The 23,786-nt window shown below is 45.3% G+C and overlaps 1 protein-coding gene across 1 annotated transcript in view; it reads right to left on the minus strand.

The window, feature by feature from the left end:
- Nucleotides 1-23,786, minus strand: part of FAM135B (family with sequence similarity 135 member B) — a 162,504-nt gene that overhangs the window by 120,512 nt on the left and 18,206 nt on the right. The gene's annotated exons all lie outside the window — the stretch shown is intronic.

Genomic DNA, 23,786 nt, shown 5'->3' on the forward strand with positions numbered 1-23,786 from the left:
CAAAGTTGTTGTTTGCCAATAGCAGCTAGTGTCCTAGGGCAAAGTCACTTTCCACATACCAGAGTTACCTGAATGAAGCTGGGGGGGTGGGGCACAGTGGCTGTGGTGATGAAGCAGGGAACAGCAAAGTCAGGCTATATCAGCACTGGTTCTGGGCAGGTGGCTTTGCCACACCACAGTGGCCGCTGGAGCAGGGAACTCAGAATTGGGCTAGGCAGACCAGTGGGCTGATTTGGGTGGCGCTGTGGTCTAAACCACTGAGCCTCTTGGGCTTGCCGGTCGGAAGGTCGGCAGTTCGAATCCATGCAACAGGGTGAGCTCCCGTTGCTCTGTCCCAACTCCTGAAAACCTAGCAGTTCAAAAGCACGCCAGTGCAAGTAGATAAATAGGGACCACTGTGGTGAGAAGGTAAACAGCGTTTCCATGCGCTCTGGTTTCCGTCACAGTGTGCCATTGTGCCAGAAACAGTTTAGTCATGCTGGCCACATGACCCAGAAAGCTGTATGTGGACAAACGCCAGCTACCTCGGCCTGAAGCGAGATGAGCACCACCACCCCATGGCTGCCTTTGACTGGACTTAACTGTCCAGGGATCATTTGCCTTTCCCTTACCTTCAGTTTCCAGTACCTTCTTGGAATAAAAGTGGCAGCGATAGATTTGGATCACTGCCGTTTGCTCTGAGTCACTGGGGAAGGCTCTATGCGAAGCTCCGTAGATGCTTACAGCTTAGCATTTATGAAGCAATTTGCAGTGTTCAAACATGTATGCAGCCTCGAGATGCTTGGAGGAGAGGTGGGACCCAAATAACAAATGAATATTTATAGGAGAGAGCTGCAAGCAAGCATACCCACAACATTTGAAGAAGATTTTACAATCTCCAACTGTAAATATCGAGGGTGGTCCAGCAACACTTCCTTGTGTGTATGCTAGCTCCCTTGCATAGCAGAGGGACGATCACACAGCCTAAGCATTGAAAGGATCAGGTTGCACACGGCCGATGGCAATAAAACACTCATGGAAGCAGTAAAGCTCAATCAAGCATTGTTTACTTGAAAGGCAATATTACTCTTGATGGCACAGGACTATTTACAACTTTAAGGTAAAGGTATAGGGACCCCTCATAGTTAAGTCTGGTTGCGAACGGCTCTGGGGTTGCGGCGCTCACCTCGCTTTACAGGCTGAGGGAGCCGGCATTTGTCCACTTCCGCAGACAGTTTTTCTGGGTCATGTGGTCATCATGACTAAGCCGCTTCTGGCAATGCCAGAGCAGCACACAGAAACACTGTTTACCTTGCTGCTGGAGCTGTATCTATTTATCTACTTGCATTGCATGCTTTTGAACTGCTAGGTAAGCAGGAGCTGGGACCGAACAACAGGAGCTCATCCCATCGCGGGGATTTGAACCACTGACATTCCAATCGGCAAGTCCAATCAGCACAGTGGTTTAAAAAACAGACCACCTGCATCCACTTTTACAACTTTACTACCACACAAATAGTAAGGGACACTTCCATCCTACATGCTGCCTGCACTCAGCTCAGTGGTCTCTCCCCTGCAGGAATAGCGCAAATCCACAGATATGTGCTCCTTAGCTATTTATTGCTGATGTAGACTAAACAATCTTGCACTTGGATGCTTCAAGAATCTTCTCATGGTTTCTGGAAACGAATGGATCTTTCTCATTTACCCTAACATCATTTACTATAAGAGCTTGCAGAGGAGGAAGGAATGGAAACTTGTGCATCCTTAGCTTTCTTTAAAGAAAAAAAAGGACTTGATATTTATGAAAAGGAGGATGGGAAAAACTAGGGGCGAGGATGTAGCATGGATGAATGCAAAAAATAAATTAATAGAGGGAGCCATTGAATAGCATAGAGTCTTAGACCCACACATCAAATTCGTATGGCTGTAATCCTGTAGGCTCTTTGAAGCTGGATAATGGGAGCCGTTTTGACAGATTCTGCCTTTCAGATCTGACAGCTGCTTTGGCATGTTTGCATATGCCTTCTTTCAATGCCACACAGTGCTCAAAACAAGCACCAAGGGTATCTCTTTTGTGGCATTTCCTCAGCCAGGATGGAGCAGACTTCCTTTTCGGAGCAGAACCTCAGATTGCTGAAATGGAGTTATATGTTGGTCACATCTGCAATGTACATTTCGAGCATAATTTCAAGCACATGGTGTGTCCCCTGGGAATTGTAGTTCACCCCTCTCACAGGACTACAGTTCACAGCACCCTTGTGTTGTGTGCTTTCAATGGGTGCTGCTTTAAGTGGATGGCATGAATGTGCCCCAAAATATGGTCTGAAGCTCAACATCCAAAAAACGAAGATCATGGCCACTGGGCCCATCACCTCTTGGCAAATAGAAGGGGAAGAAATAGAGGCAGTGAGAGATTTTACTTTCTTGGGCTCCATGATCACTGCAGATGGTGACAGCAGTCACGAAATTAAAAGATGCCTGCTCCTTGGGAGAAAGGCTATGGCAAACCTAGACAGCATCTTAAAAAGTAGAGACATCACTTTGCCAACAAAGGTCCATATAGTAAAAGCTATGGTTTTCCCCGTAGTGATGTATGGAAGTGAAACCTGGACCATAAAGAAGGCTGATTACCGAAGAATTGATGCTTTTGAATTATGGTGCTGGAGGAGACTCTTGCGAGTCCCATGGACTGCAAGAAGATCAAACTGATCCATTCTTAAGGAAATCAGCCCTGAGTGCTCATTGGAAGGACAGATCCTAAAGCTGAGACTCCAATACTTTGGCCACCTTATGAGAAGAGAAGACTCCCTGGGAAAGACCCTGATGTTGGGAAAGATGGAGGGCACAAGGAGAAGGGGACGACAGAGGACAAGATGGTTGGATAGTGTTCGCAAAGCTACCAGCATGAGTTTGACCAAACTGCGGGAGGCAGTGGAAGACAGAAGTGCCAGGCGTGCTCTGGTCCATGGGGTCACGAAGAGTCGGACACGACTAAATGACTAAACAACAACAACAAATGGATGTGCCCCAAAATATGGTCTGAAGCTCAACATCCAAAAAACGAAGATCATGGCCACTGGGCCCATCACCTCTTGGCAAATAGAAGGGGAAGAAATGGAGGCAGTGAGAGATTTTACTTTCTTGGGCTCCATGATCACTGCAGATGGTGAGAGAAAGACCATCTTGAACCCTATTGCCCTTCTTGGGTTTAAAGATATGCAGAGGAGTGCCTCTTGGTAGGTCCTACACCCTCAGAGGTGCAGAGAATGGTTGAAGGCGACCTGTTCTTTCTTCTGTCATGGAACCCAATGTCGTTTACAGGGATTCCCAAGCAGTCACCCCTCTAGAAACTAACCAGACTCAGATTTCTTAGCTTCAGCAAGATGGTGGCCTCAAATGCTTCCTACAGATCATACACTGGAACTAAGTTAGCCCAGCCAGTGAGCAAGAATTCTGCCAGAGGGAATTTATGGCTCTCCAGAAGTCTATTAATCCTAGGAACCAAGACACTCTATGTTGAGAGTTTCTGGAGGACAGCAGGAAAAGTGTTGGTCAGTGGCTGGCCAGTACCACATGTCCTTCAAGACAGCTTTTGCTGCCTTTCAATGTTGCAACATCTAAACCATGATGCTCCCTCCCCACAGGGTTGTGCCTAACATCTTCATCAAACAATTTTCCCAGTATGCACATCTTAACTGGTATTTCATTTTGTGGGACCCCACCTCTGTAACTCACTTTATACTGTTCCATTCCACGTGGAGTGATTTTACGAGTTCTGCAACTGCATAATTCATAGTTGGAGGGGATCCTAAGAGTCATCTAGTCCAAACCCTTGGAATGCAGGAATCTCATTTGAAGCATCCATGACAGACGCCGATCCAACTTCTGTTTACAACCTCCAATGAAAGAGAGCCCACAACCTCCCAAGGAAGTCCATTCCCTGTCAAACAGCACTTAACGTCAGAAAGTTCTTCCTGATGTTTAGTCAGAATCTCCCTCCCTCCATCCCATGTTTCATTTTATCTGCTGTGCCATCTGTTTGTGGGGGGAAGGAGTTAGGAATAGTTTCAGGTAAAAGCACACTGGGGAGTTGGTTATGGAGAAAATGAAATTGTGTTAGCTGGAAGAGGTCCCAGGCTCTAGAGCTGGGATGTGCTATGGTTAAATGCACCAGGGTCTCTTTTCATTTCCATAGTGCAATGATGAGTGAGTTATCATGTGCTCTCTAGGGCTGTATTCACATGGCATTTATTCAATTCCACTGGCATCCCCCTAACTGTTAATTTCCACATTATATTTGAGCTTTCACACAACATAAACACCACTTCTGAAACTATAGTTGAAGATAATGCATATTAAGCACTCATTTCTGTATTATTTGCAAAGAGCTGTTTCCTGGAAGCAAATCTCTTTCGTAACTTGTAGCTATTAGTTTGAGTCCTACCCTCCAGAACTGGAGAAAACAATCTTGCCTCATCTTCCACGTGATAGCCCTTGTGATATTTGAAGATGGCTATCATATTTCCTCGCAGTCTCTTTTCCAGGCTACACATACCCAGTTCCCTCAACTGTTCCTCAAAAGGCTTGGTTTTCAGACCTTTGATCACCTTGGTCCTTTGCACATGCTCCAGCTTGCCAATATCTTTCTGAAACTGTGGCACCCAGAACTGGATATAGGACTCCAGGTGTGACCAATTGTTGTAGCTTTTTTATATAATACTATGTTCTGTTGCTGTACCCAGCCCTTGGGCCTTACGGCAAAGAGCCAGGAAAAAAGAAGAAGCCAACAACAACTTACAAGCAAACAAGTAAATACATGTTGGCCCCAATCCACTTTGAGCTTGTTAACACCAGTGCTCTGAAAGCTGCTGCCATTCTGTAGTATAATCCTAGTATAATGTCTTCCTTGTGACTCAGTCCTCTCACCACCCCCTCCCCCAGGACTTTATTTTATTTTATTCTGATCATTTTATTCTTTTTGCCAGCCGGCGCTTCCAACCAAACTCCCAAGGTCAGCTTCACATTGCGAAGCGTCTTAACATTTCAGGGTGCATTGCTTTCTCTCCGAACGTTTCATCCTGCCTACCTCGATTTGTGCAAACGGCACGTGAGATAAAAGGTCAGATAGAATGAAGCACACATTATGCAAAACACACGTGCGCACACTTGTCTCCCGGTACCTCGGATGACCTCTAGCCCGTGGTAATTAACGGAATTAATGTCTGCTGCAGGAATATAAAACATGCGAAGCAGCAAAGGGCTGGAACAAAGCCCAGCAGAAGGCTTATACAAAGAGGATGTTCTGATCCTTGCAGTCAACAATTCTCCTCTGACGTGTATGTATATATAAAAAAGGGATCGTGGGTGGGTGGGGAAAGCTGCCATAGCTTCAGTGTTTGAGCTGTTTTTGGAGTCCCTCTGGAGCCCAATTATGGAGGTGGGGGAGTAAATATTTAAGCCACGAGTCAGGAGCCTCAGTCCTGTGGGCCAAATTTCAACCCTCCAAGCTTTCCATCTGGCTCTCATGACTTGTACCAGGTCACACCCTTTGCTGACCCTGCTCTGCACCCTCCTGGATTGTTTTCATCTGATTGGAATGTGTCATTGAATTCTGTCAAGGCCTCTTGCTAGTCTAGATGAAAGAAAAGGGCTGTGCGAGTGTGTAGAAACTCTGCAGAGATAACATTTGCATGCCCATTTTTGCCTCCAGCCTTGCCCACCTCTGGCCCCTGGAAAGCTGCCTAGATCGTAATGTGGCCTTCAGGCTGCTAAATGTTCCTCACCCTTGACCTATGCTATGCATATGGGAATTTCCATCATATAAAGCTCTTCTGAGTGCTCCTTACCTCCTGCCAAAAGACCTAGTAGCTAATTTTGCTGCAATTTGGCAGCTTGATCTATTCTGAAGGGGCTCCTGTGCCAGTAAATTTCATCCACTTTGGCCAAAAGGGGGAAAGTTATAGCCGTTTTTAGACTCCCCGTTATAGTGAACACCAGGGGGGAGGCTGTTGAGTGAAGGAGAAGCTGGAAGTGAGCAGATGCCTGCAAAACTTCAGGCTGTAGTAACACCCACCCACACCCCTGGATTGATTATGGCAACAGTCTTAGATCGATAAAGATCAGGGCTTGCTTTTTTCCCCAGCCAGAGCTCAACTCTGGCACCTTTCAAGTGGGAGCCATTGCCATTCTAAGAGAACAAATGAGAAGTTCATGGTGAACTCTGGCACCTCTTTTCTAGAAGAATAGCACTGATAAAGATCCAAGGTGTCGTAATTCCCCCACCTGAAATGATTATGACAATGACCTCAGATTCACAAAGCTTTGAGCTGTCGTAGCCCCCCAGTCAGGATTGGTTATGGAAATGGTTTCAGAGTTATAAAGCTTGAAGCTGTAGTGACTCATAGTTGGGGGTTGGTTATTACAAAGGCCACAGATTTGTAAAGCTTTGAGCCGTTGTAAACCACCAAGCTGGATTGGTAATCGAGATTTATAAACTTTCAGGGTGTAGTAACTCCCAGGTGCCCAAGTTGTTGGTGGTGCTGGCCTCAAATTTGGCTCACCAAGAGGGAAATTCTCAGGTTCTAACTGTTACAGAAATTCTCAGCAGTGCTAAAACACATGCCTAAAAAAAGAAGATAAACTATCTGGGGGAAGAATGAGAAACCTGTCAAATGTGTTTAAACAGCATCAACATTTACAATTTTAAATGCTCGTGTTGTAGGCAAGATGTAGAAACTGGAATATGGCTACAAATGGAAAGACTCCAAGACTATGGCTGAAGCTTAAAGTGCAATTATCAAAGAGGAAGCCCCAGAGAACATGGTAGGACTGGCTGGTATGACCAGGCTGTCCAGATCACTCTACACTAAGGCTGAACTAAACCAGAGATGGGGAATCTGTGGCTTCCCAGACTCCATTTCTCATCAGTCCCAGCCAGCAAGGCCAATAGTCAAGGATGAAGGGAACTGGAATCCAACAACTGCAGGGCCACAGGTCCCATATCCCTGAACTTAACATTGGAAGTTTTTAAGCAGAAGTTTGATGGCCACGTATCAGGGATATTGGAATTTCCTTACACTTCCAATCAGCTGATAGCTCCTCCATATGCCCTGTTCCAAGAGACATTCAGAGCAGTGGGACACATCCATCCCTCCATCCATCCTAGGGCTGTGCACTGGATTTGGCTGAAGCCCACATCCAAACAGAGTCAGTGGGATCTGGGCTTGGGCTGTGATGGTTCAAGACAAACCCAGGTTGCCTCAGGTCAGTGTGGGCTGTCTGGAGTAATCTGGAATTGGCAAGTGTCAGTGCAGCAAGGCTGCAGGGAAGACACGTCTTGTTGCTGGAGACTTTTTAATTTCCTTTTCCATACCAGCACAACTGATCTCCATATCTACTCCATCAAAGGGGACAGAGAAGCACATGGAGATAAGTCCGCTCCAGATACAAATGATTATCCGTTCCAGGGTTTCAGAGCTGGTTTATCACATCCAAGTGGGTGTGTTGGACAATGAATGTACAGACAATCAGGGAAGGCACTTCTGAAGCAGCACCCAGCAGGATTGAACCCTCCTGCTCTCAGACTCAGCAGCTCCTTCCCCCACGCTACTGTATGTTTAATCAGGGTTTTAACTACCACCCCAATCGATTCAGAGAGACCCAAGTCTGATGTTCTTTGGGTTGGCGAGGGTTGGGGACAATCTGGGCCTCCAGTTGGTGGCATAGGGAAAGTGTGTACAGCTCTAACACAGACAGACAAAGTTTTCTTTTTGAGTTAGAGGGAAGAAGCATGGTGGAATATTGAAGAGGGGGGGGTGCAAATCTTGTAACCTTCTAAAAGAGCAGCTAAGGGGGAAATCTCAAAGACAGGGGCAGCCCTCCGTTCAAGCACTGGAGTGGGTTCCTTTAAAGGTGCTAAGACCTGACTTTTACACAATCTAAAGCGCACTTTGAGTAGTGTCAGAATGAAAAATGCTTCCAGTTTTAATTCAGGGTTAAAGCCTCAGCGCCTAGGGCTTGCCGATCGAAAGGTCGGCGGTTCGAATCCCCGTGGCGGGGTGCGCTCCCGCTGCTCGGTCCCAGCGCCTGCCAACCTAGCAGTTCGAAAGCACCTCCGGGTGCAAGTAGATAAATAGGGACCGCTTACCAGCGGGAAGGTAAACGGCGTTTCCGTGTGCGGCTCTGGCTCGCCAGAGCAGCGATGTCACGCTGGCCACGTGACCCGGAAGTGTCTCCGGACAGCGCTGGCCCCCGGCCTCTTAAGTGAGATGGGCGCACAACCCCAGAGTCTGTCAAGACTGGCTCGTACGGGCAGGGGTACCTTTACCTTTACCTAAAGCTGGTCTGGCCATTGCTAGAATTTAGCAGGCAGGCTTCAGGATCCTACCAATCCCACTGGAAAGGGAATATAAATTTGCATCTGAAGCTTTAATTGCCTGAGATGCCGCATTTTTTCCTTCATTTAAGAATGACTCATGCAAGAACCATTTTCTCAGCATAATCAATTTTGGCACAGTATTTCATTTTATTCTGAACCGGGAGCGAATATGTGTGTTTTTCTATAATAATAAAAAAAAAATGAAACATGCGCCAATGAGATCCTGTTATGCAGAATGTCACTGAAGGCTACGGGCCATTTCTGAAGAGAGCAGAAACAGAGACACAAAACAGTTGTGCTGTTGGTATGAGACCAATTTATAAGAATAAATCAGTCGGTCTAAGTCCAGGTGGGCTTGCTTTTCACATGCATTTTCACCCACTGTAAAAAAAAAGCATCCAATCAGTATTTATTGGGGGGGGGGGCAGTGCCAGAAATTGGTGAAAAGCTTCGCCAGAGACCCAGGGCTAGTTCTAGGAATACATTACAGGTGGATAGATTTTAATGGAACTTTAAGAGAAATTCCCAGTTAGGGGTGGTGAGCTCTCTCTCTTTGCCAGTCTTCAAGCAGAGGCTGGGCAGCCATCCGTTGGGAATACTTGAGCTATGAGTGTCCTGCATCAAGCAGGGAGCTTGGCTACATGGTCTACAAGGCCTCTGCCAACATCATTACTCTATTATTATATAGGTGCAGCAACTGATGAAGTATTGGAGATGGAGCCACAACACCACCTACTCTGTTGGTGGCCACTCTCCTGCACTCCTTCCCTGCCTTAGAACTCAGCAAGCATGAGGATGGTGATAAAAGTAGAGGGTGGTGACAAAAGTTGAGTTAGTTGGCTCTGCCTATCATGTGGAAAGTGGAAAGGACCTAACAGAAGCAGAAGACATCAAGAAGAGGTGGCAAGAATACACAGAGGAATTATACCAGAAAGAAACGGATGTCTCATATACCCCAGGTAGTGTGGTTGCTGACCTTGAGCCAGACATCCTGGAGAGTGAAGTCAAATGGGCCTTAGAAAGCACTGCAAATAACAAGGCCAGTGGAAGTGATGGTATTCCAGCTGAACTATTTAAAATTTTAAAAGATGATGCTGTTAAGGTGCTACACTCAATATGCCAGCAAGTTTGGAAAACTCAGCAGTGGCCAGAAGATTGGAGAAGATCAGTCTACATCCCAATCCCAAAGAAGGGCAGTGCCAAAGAATGCTCCAACTATCGCACAATTGCACTAATTTCTCACGCTAGCAAGGTTATGCTTAAAATTCTACAAGGAAGGCTCAAGCAGTATGTGGACCGAGAACTCCCAGAAGTGCAAGCTGGATTTAGAAGAGGCAGAGGAACCAGAGACCAAATTGCAAACATGCGCTGGATTATGGAGAAAGCTAGAGAGTTCCAGAAAGACATTTACTTCTGCTTCATTGACTATGCAAAAGCCTTTGACTGTGTCGACCATGGCAAACTATGGCAAGTTCTTAAAGAAATGGGAGTGCCTGATCACCTCATCTGTCTCCTGAGAAATCTCTATGTGGGACAAGAAGCTACAGTTAGAACTGGATATGGAACAACTGACTGGTTCAAAATTGGGAAAGGAGTACGACAAGGCTGCATTTTGTCTCCCTGCTTATTTAACTTATATGCAGAATTCATCATGCGAAAGGCTGGGCTGGATGAATCCCTAGCCGGAATTAAGATTGCCGGAAGAAATATCAACAACCTCAGATATGCAGATGACACAACCTTGATGGCAGAAAGTGAGGAGGAATTGAAGAACCTTTTATTGAGGGTGAAAGAGGAGAGTGCAAAATATGGTCTGAAGCTCAACATCAAAAAAACGAAGATCATGGCTACTGGTCCCATCACCTCCTGGCAAATAGAAGGGGAAGAAATGGAGGCAGTGAGAGATTTTACTTTCTTGGGCTCCATGATCACTGCAGATGGTGACAGCAGCCACAAAATTAAAAGACGCCTGCTTCTTGGGAGAAGGGCAATGACAGGCCTAGACAGCATCTTGAGAAGTAGAGACATCACCTTGCCAACAAAGGTCCGTATAGTTAAAGCTATGGTTTTCCCAGTAGTGATGTATGGAAGTGAGAGCTGGACCATAAAGAAGGCTGATCGCCGAAGAATTGATGCTTTTGAATTATGGTGCTGGAGGAGACTCTTGAGAGTCCCATGGACTGCAAGAAGATCAAACCTCTCCATTCTGAAGGAAATCAGGCCTGAGTGCTCACTGGGAGGACAGATCGTGAAGCTCAGGCTCCAGTACTTTGGCCACCTCATGAGAAGAGAAGACTCCCTGGAAAAGACCCTGATGTTGGGAAAGATGGAGGGCACTAGGAGAAGGGGGGGGGGAGACAGAGGACGAGATGGTGGGACAGTGTCCTCGAAGCTACAAACATGAGTCTGACCAAACTGTGGAAGGCAGTGGAAGACAGGAGTGCCTGGCGTTCTCTGGTCCATGGGGTCACGAAGAGTCGGACACGACTAAACGACTAAACAACAACAACAACATCATGTGCTCTGGCGCCACCCACTGTTAGCCTCCCTGCACTCCACCCTATCAATACAAATGGGCACCGGCCACCACAGCTGTGTAGAGGGAGCTGCAGATACCTATTAGAAGAGAAGAAGAAGATTTTGGATTTGATATCCCGCTTTATCACTACCCGAAGGAGTCTCAAAGCGGCTAACATTCTCCTTTCCCTTCCTCCCCCACAACAAACACTCTGTGAGGTGAGTGGGGCTGAGAGACTTCAGAGAAGTGTGACTAGCCCGAGGTCACCCAGCAGCTGCATGTGGAGGAGCGGGGAAGCAAACCTGGTTCACCAGATTACGAGACTACCACTCTTAACCACTGCACCACACTGGCTCCTGTGTATGCAAGCGTCACCTTGTGGAGGTGATTTTAATTGGGGAAATGGCACCAGAGGAAAAGGTTAAATATCCCATCCTCCAGTTCAATAAAACTGACAGGTCGTCTCCCCATTGTGCATTTGAGTTTAAAATCAGTTCAATCACGGACCCCCTGCATAGTTTGTAGTTTGGTCCTTCAATGGCTTTGGGCTTTCTATCACTTGTGACCCAGCTTTAGCTTTAGCTGGCAAATGAGATCTTAGCTCAATAGCCAGCCCATGTTGACTGCAGGGCAAAGGGATCTTGTTAAGAATTTCTCACCCACCAGCATTCTCCAGAGCAAGAGAATTTAGCAGCCGGTGTCTCAGTTGGAGACACACGATTATAATTTATGCATGCACTGCTAGACTCTGACACCAAGAACTTATGCATCCCAAGAACAGCAAATGTGGTTAAGTGCAGAATCACTGCCTAAAGCAAAGTTTCAATTTTTTATTGGGTCCCAGTAGAGAGAAGCAGCCAAGAAATGTGGAAGCAAGAAGAAGAAGAAAAAAAGTGTGGTAGGGGGTTAAGACTCAGAACTTTTTCAGGCGGTCTCCCCCCATGCATAATGGTATACACAATGAAAGGCGATAGCTCAGTCAGTAGAGCATGAGACTCTTAGACTCAGGGTTGTGGTTTTGAGACCCATGTTGGGTGAAAGATTCCTGCATTGCAAGGGACTGTACTGATGACCCTCGTGGTCCCTTAAAGGTAAAGGTAAAGGTACCCCTGCCCGTATGGGCCAGTTTTGACAGACTCTGGGGTTGTGCGCCCATCTCACTCAAGAGGCCGAGGGCCAGCGCTGTCTGGAGACACTTCCGGGTCACGTGGCCAGCGTGACATCGCTGCTCTGGCGAGCCAGAGCCGCACACGGAAACGCCGTTTACCTTCCCGCTGGTAAGCGGTCCCTATTTATCTACTTGCACCCGGGGGTGCTTTCGAGCTGCTAGGTTGGCAGGCGCTGGGACCGAGCAGCGGGAGCGCACCCCACCGGGGGGATTCGAACTGCTGACCTTTTGCTGACCTTTTGATCGGCAAGCCCTAGGCGCTGAGGCTTTTACCCACAGCGCCACCCGCGTCCCACCTCGTGGTCCCTTACAATGCTACAATTCTATAATTCCATGAAAATAGCTACATAAGGAGAGCCTTCATCAGATATTGTAATCACCTCTTCTCTGTGACTTTCTTCACATGCTGCCAGGGTAAAATTTGGAAAACCAGGTGCATGTGAATGGGATCAGTTGTATGGGCTTTCCAGTGCGCAAATACTCAACACAATACCAGGGGGTAACACTCAAACTTGGGACCATTCAATGAAGCTGAATGATGGAAATGTCAAGACACACAAAACAAAGTACTGCTTAAAAGAGCACACAGTTGAACTGTGGAATTTGCTTCCAGAAGATGTACAGTGGTACCTCGGGTTAAGAACTTAATTCGTTCTGGAGGTCCGGTCTTAACCTGAAATTGTTCTTAACCTGAAGCACCACTTTAGCTAATGGGGCCTCCTGCTGCCGCTGCACAATTTCTGTTCTCATCCTGAAGCAAAGTTCTTAACCCAAGGTACTATTTCTGGGTTAGCGGAGTCTGTAACCTGAAGCGTATGTACTGCCGACTTGGAAGGCTTAAAAAGTGGATTAGACAATTCAGGGAGGATAAAGACTATCCATAGGACAACACTCGCAACTTGGGAATGGACAACTTAGAGACGTAGACTTTGTTTGAATAAATATGACAATATTAGGAATGAGTTTATACAGAATGTAGAATATTGATATCTACTTATGTATTAGGATAACAACACTATATCAATTTAAATAAGAATGAAAGGCAATATATTACATTACATTTCATAGAATCATAGAATCTTAGAGTTGGAAGCGACCCCAAAGTCATCTAGTCCAACCACTTGCAATGCAGGAATCTCAGCTACAGCATCCATGACAGAGGGCCATCCAACCTCTGATTTATTTCTAACAATCTGTTTAAAAACCTCCAAGGAAGGAGAGTCCACAACCTCTCAAGGGAGTCACTGCTGAACAGCTCTTACTGTCAGAATGTTTTTTCCTGAATGTTTAGTCGGAATCTCCTTTCTTGCAACTTGAAGCCTTTTGAGTCCTACCCTCCAGAGAAGGAGAAAACAAGCATGCTCTCTCCTCCATGTGACAGCCCTTAAGATATTTGAAGATGGTTATCATATCTCCTTTCAGTCTCCTCTTTTCCAGACTAAACATACCCAGCTCCCTCAACCATTCCTTGGTTTCCAGACCCTTGATCATCTTGGTTGCCCTTCTCTGCACGTGTTCCAGCTTGTCAATATCCTTCTTAAATTGTGGTGCCCAGAATTGGACACAGTATTCCAAGTGTGGTCTGACTAAGGCAGAAGAGAGTGATGGTATTACTTCCCTTGATCTGGATATTATACTTCTGTTGATGCAGCCTAGAACACTATTAGCTTGTTTTGCAGCTGCATCACACTGTACTGTTCTTGGGGGACTCCCTGGTCCTGAATGGGGTAACTGTGCCCCTGAAAGACCAGGTGCGCAGCTTGGGAGTCATTTTGGACTCACAGCTGTCCATGGAGGCGCAGGTCAATTCTGTATCCAGGGTAGCTGTCTACCAGCTCTATCTGGTACGCAGGCTGAGACTCTACCTGCCCACAGACTGTCTCCACAGAGTAGTGCATGCTTTAGTTATCTCCCGCTTGGACTACTGCAATGCACTCTACGTGGGGCAAACTTTGAAGGTGACCCAGAAACTTCAGCTAATCCAGAACGCGGCAGCTAGACTGGTGGTGAGGGGCGGCTTCTGAGACCATATAACACTGGTCCTGAAAGACCTACATTGGCTCCCAGTACATTTCCAAGCACATTTCAAAGTGTCAGTGTTGACCTTTAAAGCCCTAAACGGCCTTGGTCCAGTATACCTGAAGGAGCATCTCCACCCCCATCGTTCTGCCCTGACACTGAGGTCCAGCGCCGAGGGCCTTCTGGCGGTTCCCTCACTGCGAGAAGCAAAGCTACATAGAGCCAGGCAGAGGGCCTTCTCGGTAGTGGCGCCCGTCCTGTGGAACGCCCTCCCATCAGATGTCAAAGAGATAAACAACTACCTGACATTTAGAAGACATCTGAAGGCAGCCCTGTTTAGGGAAGTTTTTAATGTGCAACATTTTAATGTATTTTTAATCTTTGTTGGAAGCCACCCAGAGTGGCTGGGGAAATTGTTGTTGTTGTTGTTGTCATCCACCAAGATGCCAAGATCCTTTTCTCATGTGTTGTTAGTAAGCCAAGTGTCCCCCATCCTATATTTGTGCATCTGGTTCTTCCTGTCTAAATGCAGAACCTTACATTTGTCGCTATTGAAATTCATTTTGTTAGCTTGCACCCAGTTCCCCAATCTGTTAAGGTCACTTTGAATTCTGTCTTCTGAGGCATTAGCTACCTCTCCCCCCACCCACACTTTGTTCTTTCCTTCCCTCACTCCCCCCTTTTTCTTCTCTGTGTCATTTTCAATAAAGTATTAATATTGAGGAGGAGGAGGAGGAGGAGGAGGAGGAGGAGAAGAAGAAGAAGAAGAAGAAGAAGAAGAAGAAGAAGAAGAAGAAGAAGAAGAAGAAGAAGAAGAGAAGGAGGAGGAGGAGGAGGAGGATTTATTTCTAACAATAGTACACAGTACTCCAGGTGAGGTCTGCTCTGGTCAGACCTCACCTGGAGTACTGTGTCCAGTTCTGGGCACCACACTTCAAGAAGGACACTGACAAACTGGAACGTGTCCAGAGGAGGGCAACCAAAATGGTCAAAGGCCTGGAAACGATGCCTTATGAGGAACGGCTAAGGGAGCTGGGCATGTTTAGCCTGGAGAAGAGGAGGTTAAGGGGTGATATGATAGCCATGTTCAAATATATAAAAGGATGTCACATAGAGGAGGGAGAAAGGTTGTTTTCTGCTGCTCCAGAGAAGCGGACACGGAGCAATGGTTCCAAACTACAAGAAAGAAGATTCCACCTAAACATTAGGAAGAACTTCCTGACAGTAAGAGCTGTTTGACAGTGGAATTTGCTGCCAAGGAGTGTGGTGGAGTCTCCTTCTTTGGAAGTCTTTAAGCAGAGGCTTGACAACCATATGTCAGGAGTGCCCTGATGGTGTTTCCTGCTTAGCAGGGGGTTGGACTCGATGGCCCTTGTCGTCTCTTCCAACTCTATGATTCTATGATTCTAGGAGGAGGAAGCAGCAGCATCCATCTATTGCTACTAGCAAAAATGGCTATGATTCTCCCTCCACTATCATAAGGAATATGCCTCTGAATACCAATTGCTGAAAATCCCAAGTGGGCAAGGGAGCAAGTGGGCAAGTGTTACTCTTATGTCCTGCTTGCAGGGTTCCCATGGACATCTAGTTGACCACCATAAAAACAAAATTCTGTACTAAGAAGACCACTGGGCTCTTCTTGTGTTCTCATGGGCTTACGGCACTGTGAGCTATACTGCTGTAGTGATATTTTAAGGGGCCCAAGGTTAGAACTGTGGGATGTAATCCACAGGGAGCAGTCAAATACAACATTCCTTGTTTTCCTAGAGTGAGTGGACATGCAAAGGGATGTTTGTCCAGCCAGTCGAAACTTCCTGTTTCCTCCTCGGCTGGAGCATCCTTCATTGTGTGTGACTAGAGGTGGGTGTGACCTTGCCTGTCCAGGTAACAAAAAGGACAAGTCACGCAGCACTCTCTCTTTTTGACTTCCTTCTTCGTTGGACCAGCTTTTTTTTTTTTGCCAGGGACTGCTATGCTAGCTTCCAGCTAGCATAAGCAGTGGATTATTCCCCCATATGGGGTAGATCCACATGTACATATTTGTAACTAAGTCTACCTGCTGGGATCCAACTGTGAACTGATGTGAGTAAACTTCTTTTATTGACTTTAAATAAGATTGTTGTGTCTTTATTCTTTTAAGAGGGATTAAAGGGGGTGGCGCTGTGGGTTAAACCACCTAGCCTAGGACTTGCCGATCAGAAGGTCGGAGGTTCAAATCCCTGCGACATGGTGAGCTCCGTTGCTCGGTCCCTGCTCCTGCCAACCTAGCAGTTCGAAAGCACGTCAAAGTGCAAATAGATAAATAGGTATCGCTCCAGTGAGAAGGTAAACGGCGTTTCCATGCGCTGCTCTGGTTCGCCAGAAGTGTCTTAGTCATGCTGACCACATGACCCGGAAGCTGTACACCAGCTCCCTCGGCCAATAAAGCGAGATGAGTGCCGTAACCCCAGAGTCAGTCACGACTGGACCTAATGGTCAGGGGTCCCTTTACCTTTTTACCAGGAACTATACAGCGATGTCACGCTGGCCACGTGACCCGGAAGTGTCTCCGGACAGCGCTGGCCCCTGGCCTCTTAAGTGAGATGGGCGCACAACCCCAGAGTCTGTCAAGACTGGCCCGTACGGGCAGGGGTACCTTTAATTTACCTTTATACAATTCAATCTGAGACAGACTGAATTGTATAATAGTGAGTGGCTTACACAAGCCTGCAACCAGCTCTCTGCTGTGTATGTAAAAAGGGGAATGTAAACTCTGCTAAGTAAAGGAACTTGCTGGCACAAGTTAGGAAGGATATTAATAAACAATATATCCTCTCCTGCCACCCTGAACATTCCCACAAGAACGGTAAACTAAATGCCCTAAGTTGTTTGGTGTGTGTGTGTGTGTGTGTGTGCGTGTGAGAGAGAGAGAGAGAGAGAGAGAGAGAGAGAGAGAGAGAGAGAGAGAGAGATAAAGAACAATGCCACACAGTATTTATAAAACCACATTGTGAACGCTCTCCTTTGTCTTCCTTGCTTGTCTCTCTGTCTTTCTCCTCTGAACAAAAACACAGGCACCAAACAATTATTCACGCTTTATAGGCAACGGGGTGCAATGGCTGCCAACGTTTCCAGCCAAACCTGGAGCTGCCTTCGCAGCCTGCATCAGACACCTATTTCAGCAATGCAACAAATTTCAGTCAAAATATGGCTTCCACATTGCAGATGCCCGCAGGAAAAAAATAAAAATAAATGATTTATCAAACTGATGATGGATGCTGGCCCCTGTTGTCTTATGGCAGCAGCATTCATAGCTTGAGCGATATAGTATTGCAATTAACACATTTTTCTATTTGAAGCTGTAAATTTCACACTTTGAATGCCAGACTTTAAACAGGGAAAGTGACATTTCTCCCCCTCTTTTAGGCTGGCACAAAAACAACGGATGCGGAGTGGGGGAGGAAGCCTCATTAGAGCATAAATATAGCTTTCTTCCTCCACCTGGTCCTCCTTTTCTTCAGGGAAGAATAGCTCAGTGGTAGAGCCTTCATGCCTTGTAACAAGAAGCTGCTGCGTTCAATCCCTGGTATCTCCAGGTAGAGCCCGTAACAACTTTTGCTTGAAACCCAAGATATCTGCTTCTAGTCAGAATAGAACAATTTGGTGCCCATCAGAGGGTCTTGAGGTAATTCTTCTTCAACACACACACACACACACACACACACACACACACACCATGCTGCCCCAGATAAGTGGTTGCATTATTAAATGGGGCAAGTGCCATTTCCCACTAAAGACATAACACCACATCTGGTTGTTAATTCTCAATAAGTCTCCTCTTTGGGACAGCTAATACACAAATGTGGATGGGCGTCATTTTAAATATGAGATTTTCCAGCTCAAAATGAGATTTTCATGACGACGCTGGGTTTAGAAGAAGCTAGTAACAGAGGAGAGTGTGAATCTCAGCTGAAATCAGTGAGGGAGTGGAGAGAAAATGAAGCCAATGGAAATGAAGGCAAACCAAAAGTAATGTGCTTTTAAAACAAAACAAAAAATGAAGAATAGAAAGAATATTTTCCATTCTGCAGCCCTGATTAATAGTAATAATAAATTTTTATTTATATCCCGCCCTCCCCAGCCAAAGCCGGGCTCAGGGCAGCTAACAACAATAAAATAGTACAACATTCTAAAATCATTCATTATAAAATTAATTCAAATCAAATTGATGACAACTATTGGGCTAGAGTTTTGTGAAGATTGCCAAAGGAGGGAGTCAGGCTGTGCCCTGACCAAAGGCCTGGTGGAACAGCTCTGTCTTGCAGGCCCTACGGAAAGATGTCAAGTCCCACAGGGCCCTAGTCTCTTGTGACACACCGTTCCACCAGATCGGAGCCACAGCCGAAAAAGCCCTGGCTCTGGTTGAGGCCAGCCTAACCTCCCAGTGGCCTGGGACCTTCAAGATGTTTTATTGAAGACTGTAAGTTCCTTGTGGGACATACCAGGAGAGGCGGTCCCATAGGTACGAGGGTCCTAGGCCGTATAGGGCTTTGAAGGTTAAAACCAGCACCTAATTAGAACAGGCTTATTAACCTTTCATTATAGACCCATTCAGACATGTGGATAAGGAGAGCAGGTTGGCATGTGTTGACCCTGGCACCCTCAACTACATGTTTGTTTGTTTTTAAAGATATATTTTTATTATTTTCCTCCTTAAACAATATTTTCAACAATACAATAACAAGCACAAAAGCTTTCTGCTCTGCTGAGCATATGACTTCCCTCCTTCCCTTCAGCCGGTTTTCCGCTTTCAAGTCCTGTCTTGCAATTTAGCTCTTTAACTTCTATTGTCCACATTGTAGGATTTATTTCAATCCTGCTAGTGCCTTCAAGTTTTTGCAATTGTTATTCAAATATACAATGAATTTACTTGCAGTCCCTTTGAAATTTTTGATCGCCCTGGTCTCAAATCCTGCAGGTCAGTCTGGCCAATTCTGCAAAGTCTATCATCTTCACCTGCCACTCTGCAATCATTGGTACCCACCCTCAACTACATGTTCAGCTAAAACTGTGAACATCAACAAAGTGTAGTGGGAATGTCAAAATAGACCTGGGCAGACCTAGGATCAAATCCATATAGCTTACAGAGTGAACTTGGGCCCTTCCCTCTCAGCCTAACCCCAAAGGTAGCCAACATAGTGGATCAAAAAATATGTACCAAAATGTGCTTTGTGATAAAATTCATGCAAAACCCCCTGCGTTTTGTGTGTTATTCAAAAAAATAAAGCAAATTTCAATGCATTTTTCTTTTTTAAGGGAAGTCTGCAGATTGATGCAAAAATAGGTCAGAATTAAAATTATGGATGAACATGTGTGAATCTGATGTGGAATGGAAATAGCTGGAATCTATTTCCCCTGTATCCATATGTGTTCATTCATGAGTTTCATTCTTACAGCAATTTGAGCCATTGTCAGATACAGTATTTCCTTGAATATGAGTTGCTGAGAATCACAAGTTGGGAGAGAGTTGATGCGTTCAGATGGTTCATGGGTTCCCATGCATATCTGCTTGGTCACTGTGAAGTCTAGATGCTGGACTGGGCCTTTGGCCTGATCCTGCAGAATTTTTCTTGGGTTCATATGAGTTGAGGTCATTGTACAATCAAACACTATTACCTCAATCGGCAGAACACCATCTCCACCAAGTGACCTCCATGGACCATGACCTGGAGAATACAGGACTGTATCTGAGTCCAACCACCCATCTTTGAACCAAAGGAAGCATCTTTAGCTCCACACAAGGAAAGGTTATTTCTGCATTTGACTTTGGATGTCAAGGTAAAGCAAAGAATCCATGAGGAATGGTGGATGAAAGCCGTGCATCTTTAGATAGCATTTCATCTCTGTGTTGAGCCTCTGTGATAAATCACTGATATGTCGTAAGTCACACAAAGAGCATCATTGCAGAAGTGATTTTGCCATCCTAACGGGGGAGCCAGGGAATGGCTGTGGGCCAGCAATCTAATTGAAGAGAGGCAGAGAGTACAAATGGACCACGGGAGAAGAATCAATTTTAATGTAATTCCATTTACTAATCAAAACGGGAGTAAGGGATTATGTTGGCAAGCAGACGTCTGCACATACTTGTCAGAGCTAATTGATAAAGAGGGCTTTGTATTAATTAAGATACAAAGTGCACAATCTTGGGTCTAATTTTAGCTCAAAATGATCACTCTGTTGATAGGGAATGTGTTAGAAGCTTTAATGTCCCCCATGCATTACTTTGGTTACAGCTTTATTAATCTAAGTAGGCTCGATTTCCAGTTCCACATTGGATTCCCTATAGTGATGGTCGTGAAGCTTCCTACCAAAGGAACAGCTGGTCCATCCAGTTTGGTGCTATAGAGAAAAACACAGAAATGCGTGCACGCACACACACACTCTCTTTAGGGGTGTTAGCAGCAATTGTCTCATGACTAGCAGCAATTGTCTCATGATTGTATCATCCTTGGCGGGTTATAAATGCCAGCATCATGTTCAGACCATTACGCAAAGGAGGCCAGGGTTCAAATATTACCTTAGACATAAAGCTTACAGAGTGAACATGAACCAATCATTATGCCTCACAGGGTTGTTGGCGTGTACCCCTGTTCAGTCTGCTGGTTTTGCTAAACTTCTCAGCAAGATTATAATTGGCTTTTCACCTACCATCTTGAAAACAGGCTTAATAGTACAAACCTGAGAAGAAAACATTTCCTTGTTCACATTGTTTTAATAACTATTATTATATTGCATTGTTTATTTAAATCCAGTATACATGAAGGAGCGTCTCCACCCCCATCGTTCTGCCCGGACATTGAGGTCCAGCGCCGAGGGCCTTCTGGTGGTTCCCTCACTGCGAGAAGCAAAGCTATAGGGAACCAGGCAGAGGGTATTCTCGGTAGTGGCGCCCGCCCTGTGGAATGCCCTCCCATCAGATGTCAAAGAGAAAAACAACTACCAGACTTTTAGAAGACATCTGAAGGCAGTTTAGGGAAGCTTTTAATGTTTAACAGACCATTGTATTTTAATACTTTGTTGGAAGCTGCCCAGAGTGACTGGGGAAACCCAGCCAGATGGGTGGGGTATGTATAAATAAATAAATAAATAAATAGATAGATAGATAGATAATAATAATAATAATAATAATAATAATAATAATAATAATATTTGCTCGTAATTAAAGCAGGAAGGAGGAATTGCCTTTCTGAATATTAATCACAGAGCTCATTCTTCATTCTTGATAAAAAAAAAAAAACCTAAGGTATCTGGCTGTCTACTAAAAGAACGCTCTCCACATATAGGCTCCCCCCCCCCCAATCAAAGCATTCATTATCATTATCCTTCAGTTACATAATACCGTAAGGGCTGTCTCATACAAGAGGGTAAACTCTTGCTTTCTGGTGCCACAGAGGATAGAATTATATTAAATGGACTTCAATAACAGGTAGGGATGGGCAAGGAATCTGATTCAGCTGACATTTAAAGGCAAATCTACCTATGTTAAACATTCCAGAACAATACTGAAACCAAAATGCAGCCATACTGCAAAATTCACATTTCTCTGAATTTTGCACCGCAGTTTTCCAGCCATGAAAAGGGCAAAAAATGCAAATACTAAGGCAAAGTTTGCATAATGATGGGTGTATTAGTGAAAATAGCATATAAAATACATTATATTAGGGGAAACTGATTTGCACTAATGTGCCCATAATACATGTATGCATTAAAATATGAATATCAGGAGAAATTTGCACTAAAAGGCAGGCAAATTTTGATGAGCACTTTTAAAAAATGCAACCTGATGTGGAGATGTGGAGAACTGAATGTAAAAGGTGGGGAAAATGAGAAACTAGAAGAAATCAATTCCCATCCCCACTCACAACCACTCCAGGGCTCAAGAACTACTTGCGAGATTCCTCCTCCTCTTCAGTCTCAGTGTTTTACCTTGTAGAACTCAAGAGGGAAAATGATGGGGGCAAAACTAGAATTACTTGGCTCTGCCTATTATTGACTCTGGCTCCAACTACTATTTGAGATCACCATCTTATACCCTACTAGTCACAGGGGATCAGCCCCCACAAAGAACAACAGGCCAGAACTAGCCTCGTCTGTTCTGAAACAAAGGCCATGACTTTGGGAACCCGCCTAGAAACCCAACAGGGAACAAGATTTCCTGGGATGTTCATGCTTCCATCTTATGCTAAACATGTGTGACTGAAGCTATACATCACAAAGACATCACAGACTCTGGAACGTGTCCGGAGGAGGGCAACCAAAATGGTCAAAGGCCTGGAAACGATGCCTTATGAGGAACGGCTAAGGGAGCTGGGCATGTTTAGCCTGGAGAAGAGGAGGTTAAGGGGTGATATGGTAGCCATGTTCAAATATATAAAAGGATGTCACATAGAGGAGGGAGAAAGGTTGTTTTCTGCTGCTCCAGAGAAGCGGACACGGAGCAATGGATCCAAACTACAAGAAAAAAGATTCCACCTAAACATTAGGAAGAACTTCCTGACAGTAAGAGCTGTTCGACAGTGGAATTTGCTGCCAAGGAGTGTGGTGGAGTCTCCTTCTTTGGAGGTCTTTAAGCATAGGCTTGACAACCATATGTCAGGAGTGCTCTGGTGGTGTTTCCTGCTTGGCAGGGGGTTGGACTCGATGGCCCTTGTGGTCTCTTCCAACTCTATGATTCTATGATTCTATGACTCCAGAAACCTTCATCTCAAGGCAAACAAATTCAAGGGATCTGCTGGCACCCCTGAAATATCTCACCTCCGAAATCTCTTGGGTTGTGCATAACGCCATACACACTTCCCAAGTGTAAGCCCCAATGGGACCTACTTCTACAAAGACACATATAGGTTTGTCTCTCTACAGCCACAGTCGGTGCTGTAACTCTCCAATGGTTTCACTTCCCCCTGAAGGTTCTTCCCCTCTTCCTTTGTCTCCTGAGATAAATGGATGCCAACCAACCACAGGATTGTACTCTTAAGGTGCTTAACTTTGCATAAACTGCATCCCATGTTTCCCAGTGATTTTATGTATACCGTGTTGCAGGTTATAATAGCTTCTTGTGATTATTAGCTCCCTGGGACTTCTTTTGAGCAGGAAGTGCGACATGAAACTGTGTTCTGGTACTAGTGTTGCAGTGCTCACCCTATTACAGATCTTTCACCACTTATGTTCCCAGGCACAAAGTGCAATGCATGCACACACTGTATGAGCTGTGCAGGGGAAGCAAATAACCAGCATACAGTGTTGTAAGTGCATTATCCTTAATCTGGAGCCTCTGGGAGGGGTCAAAAGGTAGCTCAAAGTCACACAAAGTGCATCCTGTGATCTTAACACCCCGATGTTCTCTCTCTCGCTCAATGGCGTCATCTAGAAATATTAATCTGGTAAATCCTTTTGGCTGCTTTTATCTGCACATGCCTAAACCTTTAAAGCAAATAAACAATAGGAAAAAGAGCTGGGGATATTTTAAGGGGAATGCCTCATATCAGACACAGAAGAAAGAAGGAAGGAAGGAAGGAAGGAAGGAAGGAAGGAAGGAAGGAAGGAAACCTAGTAGATTGTAATTGTCCCCTAGACTCTCAAATAATTTATTCATATGTGGGTGCTACTCTCCCAGAAATCAGTTATCATTACTGATATTTTCCATCCTTATTCCAGGAAACTCAGGACAGCATGCATGGTTCCCC

The sequence above is a fragment of the Podarcis cretensis genome, assembly GCF_951804945.1.
Source record: "Podarcis cretensis genome assembly, chromosome: 7".
NCBI classification, from domain to species: domain Eukaryota; kingdom Metazoa; phylum Chordata; class Lepidosauria; order Squamata; family Lacertidae; genus Podarcis; species Podarcis cretensis.